We start from the raw sequence: 12,718 nt of genomic DNA, 5'->3' as shown, positions 1-12,718 counted from the left end.
CTTGGAGTTTTCTGAGATGCTGTTCGTGGTTTACTATCCTCAAATTTGGCTCGAATAGAATTTTCCACTTCTTTCACGAAAAAAAAGAATTAAACCTAACCAGATAAGTATAGAAAACTATAAATTCAAATATATTTACAGAAGCATTATTGGCAAGTGGGTAAGATTAGAAACAAAATGTCCAATAAGTATTTTAATGAAATACAGCTCAATCATCTAAGTGATGTTATAGACCAGTGATTCTTTTTTTTTTTTTTTTTTTTTATTTATTTTTGGCTGCGTTGGATCTTCGTTGCTGCACACGGGCTTTCTCCAGTTGCCTCAAGCGGGGACTCCTCTTTGCTGCGGTGCATGGGCTTCTCACTGCAGTGGCCTCTCTTGCTGCGGAGCACAGGCTCTAAGTGCACGGGCTTCAGTAGTTGTGACGCACGGGTTCAGTTGCTCTGCGGCACATGGGATCTTCCCAGACCAGGGATCAGATCAAACCCGTGTCCCCTGCATTGGCAGGTAGATTCTTAACCACTGCACCACCAGGGAAGTCCCTAGACCAGTGATTCTAAAGAGGAGTGCCCCCTCCTTAAAAACCACTCATTCAGGGCTTCCTGGTGGCGCAGTGGTTAGGAATCCACCTGCCAATGCAGGGGACACAGGTTTGAACCCTGGTCCAGGAAGATTCCACATGCCACAGAGCAATTAAGCCCATGCGCCACAACTACTAAGCCTGCGCTCTAGAGCCCGCAAGCCACAAGTACTGAAGCCCACGTGCCACAGCTACTGAAGCCCACGCGCCTAGACGTGCTCTGCAACAAGAGAAGCCACCGCAATGAGAAGCCCGCGCACCGCAACGAAGAGTAGTCCCCGCTCACTGCAACTAAAGAAAGCCTGCGCGCAGCAACGAAGACCCAACGCAGCCAAAAATAAAAATAAATAAATTTATTTTTAAAACCACTCATTCAACCCCTGCTACTCATGATACTCATGAGACAGTGTTAGTTCCCTCAAGAATGTTAGGTCAGGGGACTTCCCTGGTGGCACAGCCGGAGTCTGCCTGCCGATGCAGCGGACACGGGTTCGTGCCCCGGTCCGGGAAGATCCCACATGCCACGGAGCGGCTGGGCCCGTGAGCCATGGCCGCTGAGCCTGCACGTCTGGAGCCTTTGCTCCGCAACGGGAGAGGCCACAACAGTGATAGGCCCGCGTATCGCAAAAAAAAAAAAAAAAAAAAAAAAAAAAAAGAATGTTAGGTCAGGAAAAAAGCTGAAAATAACTATGCAGGAGCCTAACACATAAAGAAAGTTACTTTATAATGTTTAATGAAAAAAATCAGACTATAAAACCATGTGTGAAGAATGATCCCTTTTTGTTTTAATAGGAAAGCATGTATATATAGGCCGTTCTTCCCCAAAATGTTTCCAGTGGTTATCCCTGTGAAGCATGATTATGGTCTGTTCAGTTTGGGGGGTTTATTTCTATTTGATTAGGAGATTTGCTACTCTCTATATTTCTGTAACTTTTACTATGTAATAGGAAATGATTACTTAATAATTCTTAAATAATTACTACATAATAATTCTTTAAAAAGAAAAAAAATGGTGTAAACCGCCCCCCCCCCCCCCCATTAGCTCCACACGCCTAAGGATAAATGCTGAAGTCCTTAGCATGGCATTGGGTCCATAAACTATACCTCCGGCCTGTCCCTCAAGCCTCCTCTCCCGTCACTCCCCATACCAGGACCTGCCCTGTCACCAGTGGAGCAAAGCGCTTGCTCTCACCTCTCCATGTAGTGCATGTGCCGCTGCTTTGAGGTCACCTTCATAGGCTTATGAGGGGCTCCTTCTATGACCGAGAGGGATAGAGCCCTTCCTTTGGGATGCAGAAGGTGTCACCCTGGTTATATGAGCAAACCAGGAAAAAGGCAGAGCAGAGAGCTTCTTTCTAAAAATGAATTGACTATTTTTCTGAGCACATAAGTGGTTCCAAATTAAGTTTCTCTTTGTATGTTGTCTTTACTTGATGTTGTCTCACATGAGGTGAGAGAACGAGTTGCTTTTTTCCCCCTCTCTTTCTGGGTCCCCCGTTCAGCTGAGCTGTAAAACTTCTTTTCAGGCTTCTTAAACCTGCGTCAGATATTTGCAAAGTCTGAGATTGCCTCGCTTGGTGCTTTGCTTGGCTGCCCTCATATTCTCTTCCAGAGACCAGGTGAATGAATGGTGAATAGACTCCAGTGTTCTGGAGGGAAATGGGGAAATGGGGAAATGGCCGATTATTAACAGTACTCAAGCAGAAAATTGATTCTAAAAAATATTGAGATGTTTCTTTGAAGCTCAGCCATTTCCATTCCTTACGCTATTTTCTTGTTGCCTTTGGACAAAAAGGATTTTTTAAAAACAATTTTGATTACATTTTAACCTTGGGACAGATGACTATTTCTAACAGAAAACAGTGGGCCTTTCACACCCTCTGTGTCCTTTCACGGCACCTGAACAATAAGTCTTTCAGGTTTTCAGTGAGTGCGGATAGGTTAGCCAAGCTCAAAAGAGGCCTGGTTGCACTTTGAGCAAAGCTCAAATAACCCATTGAGGAAGCATGCTTGCTTGTTCTTATTTGAGAAGGTTCTCTCGGCCCTTAGGACAGCTACAGCTTCCTTCTTCCCTCAGAGATCATGAGGTTCCAAATGCGAATGGCCCTCCTCTGTGGAACAGAGGTGTCTTCCCACTGTTCAACCAGATTTTCAAACCAGATTCAGCCCCAAGCAAAACTTGGAAGGAAGAGAAGATTCTCTCAGTGCCATCTCCCTTCAAATTAGAGAATAAACAGCCTGGATGCCAGGTCCCTCGTTTCTCCCCAACCAGCTCTGAAGTAGCAGAAATTCTAAGATCTAAACTTGATACTTTGATCTCAGTTAAAATTCTAGAAGGAATAACACACTTTTGATTTTGTGATATCCAGCCTTTGAGACACCGACAGGCTTTTTTCATTGTTCTCTCCTGGAGATCATCCCTGAATCAGATGCCAGATCTTGATTTCTACTATCCTGGAATGAGTCAAGAGAAATTTGAAACGAAAAGCCAACCAAAATAACAGGTTTTTCTGCTTGCTGCTTCCTCCCTCCCACTCCAGACACACACACACACACACACACACACACACACACACACACACACACACACAGACCAGAGCTCTGAGCTGGGAAGAGACTAGCTTGGGAGTGAAAGGGCAGAGTGAGCGCGCAAAGTGTCCCTGCACTTACCCCCAGCCCACCCCCTGCCCCAGTTACCCTATCATCAGGGGACCTGAGAGAAGAGTGGGCCTGGGTCCAGCCACCCTGCATGGGACTTCTGGCGTGTGGAAGCCCTGCCGATGCTCTCCCTTCCCCTGACCCCAGGGAATGGGGTAGTTGAAATGGTGGCATGGCCTCTCCAGGTGCTGGAGAGCTTGCAGAAGCCGCTTGGCTCTTCTAGTCTCCCAAGGGGGTTGGAAATGACCACAGTTTTCCACGGCTCCCAAGTGAGACCTAAAAAGTAATTAGGAGAGAGAGCCAAGGTGCTGCTGGGAGGCTGCCCGGCAGAGGAAACGGGCACCCCCATTCGAGGATAGGGCACAGACCATCCCAGGGATGAGGACTTAGCTTCATCTCTGAGGAATCGCCGTGCCAGCCACCTGCGCAGGGGCAGGATGGAGTGACTGCAGCCCCAAGCTGACACCCTCTGAACCAGGCACCTTCCGTGCTCAGGGACACACAGGCCATGCAATGGGACCAGGTCAGGAGATGGGCAGCCTGCCCTGCCCCACCCCAGGCTTGCCTGGGGCTTTGTGCACCCGGAGCTTCAACTCAGGCCAGAGAGCAGGGGAGAAACATGGAATGGAGCTCTGAGACGGACTTGAAGTGGCAAAGATAAAGGTCAGTAATAACCAGATTAAGTCGCCTGCGTCAGAACTCATGTTCAGAAATCAGCCTGCGTGACAGAAGTCAGTCCCAGGGCGGCACTGACCAGCAGCGTGACCTCGGGCAGGTGGTTTCATTTCTCTGGATTTTGTTTTTTTGTTTTGTTTTTTGTGGTACGCGGGCCTCTCACTGTTGTGGCCTCTCCCGTTGCGGAGCACAGGCTCCGGACGCGCAGGCTCAGCGGCCATGGCTCACGGGCCCAGCTGCTCCGCGGCACGTGGGACCTTCCCGGACCGGGGCACGAACCCGTGTCCCCTGCATCGGCAGGCGGACCCTCAACCACTGCGCCACCAGGGAAGCCCTCTCTGGGTTTTGTGACAACTCCTCCCCACCCCCGAACCCCATGACTCTTCAAAATGAAATTTTTCCGGCTCTGGGAGTCTTTCTACAGCCTCTGGGGGTGGTCCAGCCGCTGACCTAAGCCGAGTTTCTACTGCATGTTTCATGCGGTCGTAGATTCGGAAAATGAGTACATCGGTGGAGGAGGACAGCGAGTTGGGGGGCTCTGCCTCTTCCTCTGTCATTTCCCTTCAGCCCGTGCCCCAGCTCCCCAGCTGACGTTAACTCCCCACCCTGCGCTGAGAACACCTGCCTCATCACCACTTTTAAAATAGTCCTGTAGAGGGCACAGTTTCCTTGTCCAGAGGCTGCCAGGGTTCAGCCAGGTCCTGAAGCCTCTTCCATCCATCCATCCATCCGTCCGTCCATCCATCCATCCAATAATCTCGTCAAAGCACCAAGGATAGCACTACAGGGAATATGCAGAAGCATGGGGACCACCTCTGACTGCAATAAGCTCCTGACACAGCTCTAGGGAAGAAGACAAAGACGCGGACCCATTGCACTGACTCCAGGACATATTCAAGTCAAAGCAGCATACAGATTCCAGGTGCTTAGAAATTCAGAAGACGTCTAGACTGGTGTCAGCAGTCTCCAAGGAAGATGTCAAAATGTGGTGGCACTGGAAGTAGACCTTGCTGGATTTGGAGACCAGTGCCAAGCCAACAGAGACAGAAAATGGCAAGGTCTTATTAAAAACTCTTATTTTTAAATTAAAATTCAATGTGTCTTAATTGTTCACTTTAAAATGGCTAATTTTATGTTATGGACTTTCATTTTAAAAAAATTACATGAGATAGTTCTGTGCGTGTGCGCATATATATATATGCACACACACATATATATGTTTTAATTTATTTATTGTTGCACTAGGTAATAATTCTCATGGTTCAAAATCCAAAGATAAAAGGAGTGTACAGTAAAAACTCTTCTTTCAGTCTTTCCTCCAAATGCCCACTTTCCCCTTCCAAAACCACTAATGCCATAGTTCCTTTTGTATCTATCCAAAGATGTTCTATGGAAACATGAAGAGCTGGGTATATGTAGTCTTTATTTCCATTCTTTTTTACACAAAAGGTAGCCTACTCTGTATACTTTAGGGCACCTTGCTTTGATCACTGAATGTGCATTCATACCTTACGTACCAACTCTCTAAACACTTTATATTTATTAACTCATTTAATCATCACAACATGCCTATGATACATCATCTACAGGTACCACTATAATCTTCATCACCTTCATTTTTTTAAAATTTATTTTTGGCTGCACTGGGTCTTTGTTTCTGTCCGTAGGCTTTCTCTAGTTGCGGCAAACGGGGGCTATTCTTCCTTGCAGTGCGTGGGCCTCTCATCGCAGTGGCTTCTCTTGTTGCAGAGCACAGGCTCTGGGTGTGCTGGCTTCAGCAGTTGTGGCACGCGGGCTCTAGAGCGCAGACTCAGTAGTCGTGGTGCACGAGCTTAGTTGCTTCATGACGTGGGATCTTCCCGGACCAGGGCTCAAACCCATGTGCCCTGCATTGGCAGGCGGATTCTTAACCACTGCGCCACCAGGGAAGCCCATCCTCATTTTTATAGGCAAGAAAATTGAGGTCCAAGAAGATAAATGCCTACAGGTCATGCATCTAGTAACTGGGGGAGGCAGGACTTAAACCCAGGCAGTCTGACTCCAGAATATTTGCTTTTTTAAAAAAAATTAATTTTATTGGAGTAGAGTTGATTTACATTGTTGTGTTAATTTCTACTGTACAGCAAAGTGATTCAGTTATGCATATATATATACATTCTTTTTCATCAGAATATTTGCTTTTAACCACTCAACTTTACAGCTTCTACCTAGAGAACTTTCTCATTCTTTCTTACAGATGCATAGTGTCCCATTCTATGGCTGTACCATAATTTATTCAACCTAACTCTACTGATGAACATTTAGGATTTTCCCCAATCTTCTGCTGCTACAAAAATTGCTGCAGTGAGTAAGCTTGGGTAGATGGCATTTCACATGTGTGACTCTTCACGATACATTTTTAGAAGTGAAATTCCTAACACAATTTTTGATGGCTATTGCACAATTGCCCTCCTTCTTGCCCAGGAGTTATAGAGGAGACCATCCCTGCTTTCAAGAACTTCCAGTCTTATTGGGAGAGGCTGGGAGACAAGTCACGACAGACCATCAGTAAACCTTTATTTAATGAATAAATGAGGATTAAAGACCTAAATGTAAGGCCAGACACTATAAAACTCTTAGAGGAAAACATAGGCAGAACACTCTATGACATAAATCACAGCAAGATCCTTTTTTTTTTTTTTTTTTTGCGGTACGCGGGCCTCTCACTGCTGTGGCTTCTCCCGTTGTGTAGCACAGGCTCCGGACGCGCAGGCCCAGTGGCCACAGCTCACGGGCCCAGCCGCTCCACAGCATGTGGGATCTCCCCGAACCTGCGTCCCCTGCATCAGCAGGCGGACTCCCAACCACTGCGCCACCAGGGAAGCCCCAGCAAGATCCTTTTTGACCCACCTCCTAGAGAAATGGAAATAAAAGCATAAATAAACAAATGGGACCTAATGAAACTTAAAAGCTTTTGCACAGCAAAGGAAACCAAAAACAAGATGAAAAGACGACCCTCAGAATGGGAGAAAATATTTGCAAATGAAGTAACTGACAAAGGCTTAATCTCCAAAATATACAAGCAGCTCAATATCAAAAAAACAAACAACCCAAAAAATGGGCAGAAGACCTAAATAGACATTTCTCCAAAGAAGATATACAGATTGCCAACAAACACATGAAAGAATGCTCAGCATCATTAATCATTAGAGAGATGCCAATCAAAACTACAATGAGATATCACCTCACACCGGTCAGAATGGCCATCATCAGAAAATCTACGGGCTTCCCTGGTGGCGCAGTGGTTGCGAATCTGCCTGCTAATGCAGGGGACACGGGTTCAAGCCCTGGTCTGGGAGGATCCCACATGCCGCAGAGCAACTAGGCCCGTGAGCCACAACTACTGAGCCTGCGCGTCTGGAGCCTGTGCTCTGCAACAAGAGAGGCCGCGATTGTGAGAAGCCTGCGCACCGCGATGAAGAGTGGCCCCCACTTGCCACAACTAGAGAAAGCCCTCGCACAGAAACAAAGACACAACACAGCAAAAATAAATTAATTAATTAAAGTCTTAAAAAAAATTAAAAGAAAATCTACAAACAATAAATGCTGGAGAGGGTGTGGAGAAAAGGGAAACCTCTTGTACTGTTCGTGGGAATGTAAATTGATACAGCCACTATGGAGAACAGTATGGAGTTTCCTTAAAAAACTAAAAATAGAACTACCATACGACCCAGTAATCTCACTACTGGGCATATATCTTGAGAAAACCATAATTCAAAAAGTCATGTACCACAGTGTTCATTGCAGCTCTATTTACAATAGCCAGGACATGGAACCAACCTAAGTGTCCATCGACAGATGAATGGATAAAGAAGATGTGGCACATATATAAGATGGAATATTACTCAGCCATAAAGAGAAATGAAACTGAGTTATTTGTAGTGAGGTGGATGGACCTAGAGTCTGTCATACAAAGTGAAGTAAGTCAGAAAGAGAAAAACAAATACTGTATGCTAACAGATATATACGGAATCTAAAAAAAAAAAAAAAAAGATTCTGAAGAACCTCGGGGCAGGACAGGAATAAAGACGCAGACCTACTAGAGCATGAACTTGAGGACACAGGGAGGGGGAAGGGCAAGCTGGGACAAAGTGAGAGAGTGGCATGGACATATATACACTACCAAATGTAAAATAGATAGCTAGTGGGAAGCAGCCGCGTAGCACAGGGAGATCAGATCGGTACTTTGTGACCACCTAGAGGGGTGGGATAGGGAGGGTGGGAGGGAGACGCAACAGGGAGGAGATATGGGGATATATGTATACGTATAGCTGATTCACTTTGTTATAAAGCAGAAACTAACACACCATTGTAAAGCAATTATAACTCCAAAAAAGATGTTAAAAAAATAATAATAAATAAATGAATCAGACTGTTAACTTGTGTATTTGTTACCAACCCAGGTTCTTGGACTCTTTAAGCAATAGAAGTTGATACGAGGCCAGACGAGAGAGCGAGAGCAAGTGGCACGTCCTCTTGCTTGCTCCCTGAGTGCGGGGCGAGCTGGCCTGTAGACGGGGTGAGGGTAGCGATGGGTGGGTGGGTAGCCAGAGGGGTAGCGTGGGTGGTCTGCCCACCCCGTTGGTGGTGTTGTGTGTAGAGTACATGCGCAGAGCCCTGCTTTTGCTCTGCCACCTCAGAAGTGGCAGTTGGGTTTTGGCCTTTTTGTATGTTGTTCAAAATATGCCCCAACTGCCCATGCCTGTAGTTGTTTTTAGTCCCTTAATGTTTCTTTGTATTCAGATCCACGAGGAGATGCTTGTCCAGGTGCAAGCACTGCAGTAAAGGGTCCCAGGGCCCAGCCTGTCTCATTTTGAAGAAGACAGAATACAGTTCATAGAGTAGGCTCATCAGGCCCCCTACCATGTGGCCAGTTTAGGCTGTGTGTTTGTGAAAGAAAAAAAATCACCAGGAAGCCCTTGTTCACAATCACTGGGTCTCCCCAGCAGGCCCTCATTTTATTGCACCACAAAGTAGAGAACGATGCAAATGCTTCTTAATCCAGATCTATTCCTCACCATCTTCAGGGGAGGGTTGGAAGACGCATGGATGCAGCAAGAGGTTAAGGAATTTTCTATTTTCAGTGAAAGAAGAAGGCAAGTCTTCGCCATTTGCTAAAATTGGAATTTGGCAAGCAGCCATTAAATAACACGTGCATTTTAGTCCTCGACTTTATTTATTCACTCATTCATTCATTTTTATTTTTTAAAAAATCAAGTCTGGGACTTCCCTGGTGGTCCAGTGGTAAAGAATTGGCCTTCCAATGCAGGCGACATGGGTTCGATCCCTGGTCAGGGCACTAAGATCCCATATGCCATGGGGCAACTGAGCCCACGTGCCTCAACTAGAGAGACTGCGTGCCGCAAGCTACAGAGCCAACGTGCTCTGGAGCCTGTGCACCACAACTAGAGAAGAGAAAACCTGCGCACCACAACTAGAGAGAAGCCCGTGTGCTGCTACGAAAGATCCCGTGTGCCTCAATGAAGATCCCACGTGCCGCAACTAAGACCCAATGCAGCCAAACAAACAAACAAATAAATCTTCAAAAAAAAAATCAGATCTTAGTTTGTATCCAAGCGATTTTAAAAGTGCAGGCTCTAACCCGGATGCTAGAGTTTGAATTCTTGCTTCCCCTTCTTACTAATCAATTGCTGGCCAGGCTGCTTTTCAGCAAATACCCTTTCACTCAGGTGCAAATATTTATTGAATCCCTACTATGTTCCTGGTACCTATCAGATAAAGATGAATAACACACACACGTAGGCTGCTTCAAGTGACTCCCAGGAGAAGGAAATGCAAATATCCAGGCTTAACTACCTGCCGGAGGAAGAATGTTCCCCCCTTGTGGGAGTACACACTTGGCTTCAGTTTGTGGGAAGCAACGGCACTGTCTTTGGTGTGGCACTCGTTTCTTTGTGAGCTAAGATTTGTTCCTATTTATAATTCTCCAAGAGAGCTCAGGGCAGCATTAGGAGAAAGGAGTGACCTTAAACTAATATGTGTAAATTAAAATATTTGAAGGTCTAGGGGCCACCATCTGCGGTTATTAATAGATGGAGAATTATTTGACCTCAGCATGACAGGGATTTTTCAGTCAGTTGGGAGGGACTCTCCCAAGGAGATTTGATCCACACCCTAAAGATCGAGTGAAAAATATGCTGATAGCTGGAGAACCTTAAGAGCGAGATGGAAACGGATGTTAGCTTATTCTCTGTCCTCACCCGCTTCCTGCTCCTTAAAGAAAGTGCGGGTTTTCATCAGTGAGCAGAAAACGCCCCCGCCCCCGGAAGCAGCAGCCACCCTCCATCTTCTTCTTTTTTTTTTTTTTTTTTTTTTGCGGTACGCGGGCCTCTCACCGTTGTGGCCTCTCCCGTAGCGGAGCACAGGTTCCGGACGCACAGGCTCAGCGGCCATGGCTCACGGGCCCAGCTGCTCCGCGGCATGTGGGATCTTTCCGGACCGGGGCACGAACCTGTGTCCCCTGCATCGGCAGGCGGACTCTCAACCACTGCGCCACCAGGGAAGCCCCACCCTCCATCTCTAACACCGTTCCTCACTTGCTGGCTGTGATTTCTGAAACTGTATGGACGCAGTGGCTGCATCAAGTTTCCAGAGTCGTCACGTTGCAGAGCCATTGGATGCTGAAGAGCAGGATAAAGTCATTATTACACCGCAGGATGATTTCAGGAAAATTTGATGTGGTGGATTAAAAATAAAAGCCATTATCTCTAGTCCAAGGATTGGGCCAGAGGTTAAAAACAAAAACAAACAAGGACACAAACAAAACTCCTTTGTTTAACAAGGTGCCGCAGAGCATCATCAGAAGTCACTTTTCTTCTCCTTCTACAGTCCTGGAAAGGGGGTAAATTATGTCTTCCTTGGTGGGATTGTACTGTCAGCCAGCAGCTGTTTAGTTCTTGCTGCCTACCAGGCATCGCCTGGATTACCTCGTTTAATCTTCATAATAGTCCTCAGCCACATTGACATAGTTATTATTGTTGTTATTATCATCCCAGACAGAATCACAGGCACAGAGGGATGAAGTAACTTGCCCAAGAACACAAATAATAAAGGGCATAGTTATGGAGCTGCCAACCTAGGGCAGGGATGCCTGCTTACCCCACCCAGAGACATGGGAAGGGGTTGGGGGGCTGTGCCTGACCCTGATCATCTCCTTGTCCGTGTCCAGGCACCCGTGGGCGGGAGGGGTGGATGGCGATGGCAGAACCCAAGACCTCCCGCTCACTACTCCCCCTCTGATGATGAGGCCAGGTTGCCGCCCCGACAGAGGTAAGCAGGAGACTTAGGTTTGGCTGGGGAGGGCCAGGGTGCCAGGACAGGGTGGGCACCCAAGAGGACTGTGCAGGAGCTGAGGCTTCAAGACCCCTGGGCTTGTTCCATCGTACCATCACACCTCACTTAAAAAACACAAATTTGAAGATAAAATGATTCAGAATTTGAAGGCCGCGACCGCAGAGCATTAAGCCCCAAGCCCTTCTAGCTGCGGGCCTGTGTGACTGCACTAGTTGCATGTCCAGGAAGCAAGCCCTGGCCACAGGCACCCATGCCAACATACTGACTATGGTCAGTGCAAGATCATGGAAAACTGAAAAGTCAGAATGTAAAGATTTGTTCAGACTGTAAAAATCTGCCCTGCCGTTTCACTTTGAAAAGTAAAAACTGCTGTGAAATATAAAGTGCTACTATTAGTCCCCACAAATAACTTCATTCCGGACACCTCCCTAAGGAGCGTCTTTCTTCATGAAGCCTGACTTAGCCTTCCTAAATAGAATTGACCGCTCTTTTATCGTGCTCCTTCCTTATTTGTGTAATTATAATAATGTTCGGATCTTGGGCTTAGGAATCAGACACACCTGGGCTGGAATCCCAGCTCTGTCAGTGACCTGTTGCGAGACCAGGGCAAATTACTTGCTTCTGCTCTTCTTGAGGACTGGGATAGTGCAACTCTGGTAGCTCCAGCCATGCTGTACTGGATAGGCTGAAGGATGGCAATCAGGTTGAAATGAGACCACAGGACTTGTCCTGACCTATGTTTTCAAAAGTAAGCACATTCGGGGATATGGGGACATGTGTATGCATATGGCTGATTCGCTTTGTTGTGCAACAGAAACTAACACGGTATTGTGAAGCAATTATACTCCAATAAAGATCTATGAAAATAAATATATGAAAGCTTGAGAGATGAAAAAAAAGTAACCATATTCGTTTTCACTCAGATTTTATGTTTATTTGGCCTGGCTTTGGTGCGCGGGAGGGGGGAGGGGGCGGTCATGGAGATGAAGAGGGTAAAGGGCATTAGCCATTGACGAGACTAATGCTTACCAGGGTCTGACACGGAGAAAGTTAACTGCAAATATTTATTATTAGTTTTTTCCACTAGACTGAGTTTCTTGAGAGCTGAAACTGTTTTATTCATCTGTGTCTAACATAATGCTTCGTACCAAATGTCGAATTTAAATGAATTTTCTTTGCAATCTTCACTAAAAATGAGGGTTTTATCGATAACTTGGGAGGGTGAATAAAAGAAATCTCTTAAGGCCTTTTGATATTCTGTTAGAAACGGAAAGATTAAAAACAAAAAAGTTTCATTAAATGAGGTCGACAAGGCCTTTTATGATCATTCAAACCCATTCCTAAGTGCCTAGCACTTGGTTTGTCTTTTTTGTCTGCACTTAAAACAGTAAGCCCGAACATCATTGATGGGGGTTTGAAACTCACTCATTCAATCGGTGAGATTCGATACAC

The sequence above is a fragment of the Stenella coeruleoalba genome, assembly GCF_951394435.1.
Source record: "Stenella coeruleoalba genome assembly, chromosome: 3".
Classification (NCBI taxonomy): domain Eukaryota; kingdom Metazoa; phylum Chordata; class Mammalia; order Artiodactyla; family Delphinidae; genus Stenella; species Stenella coeruleoalba.
This window is presented reverse-complemented; position numbering follows the sequence as displayed.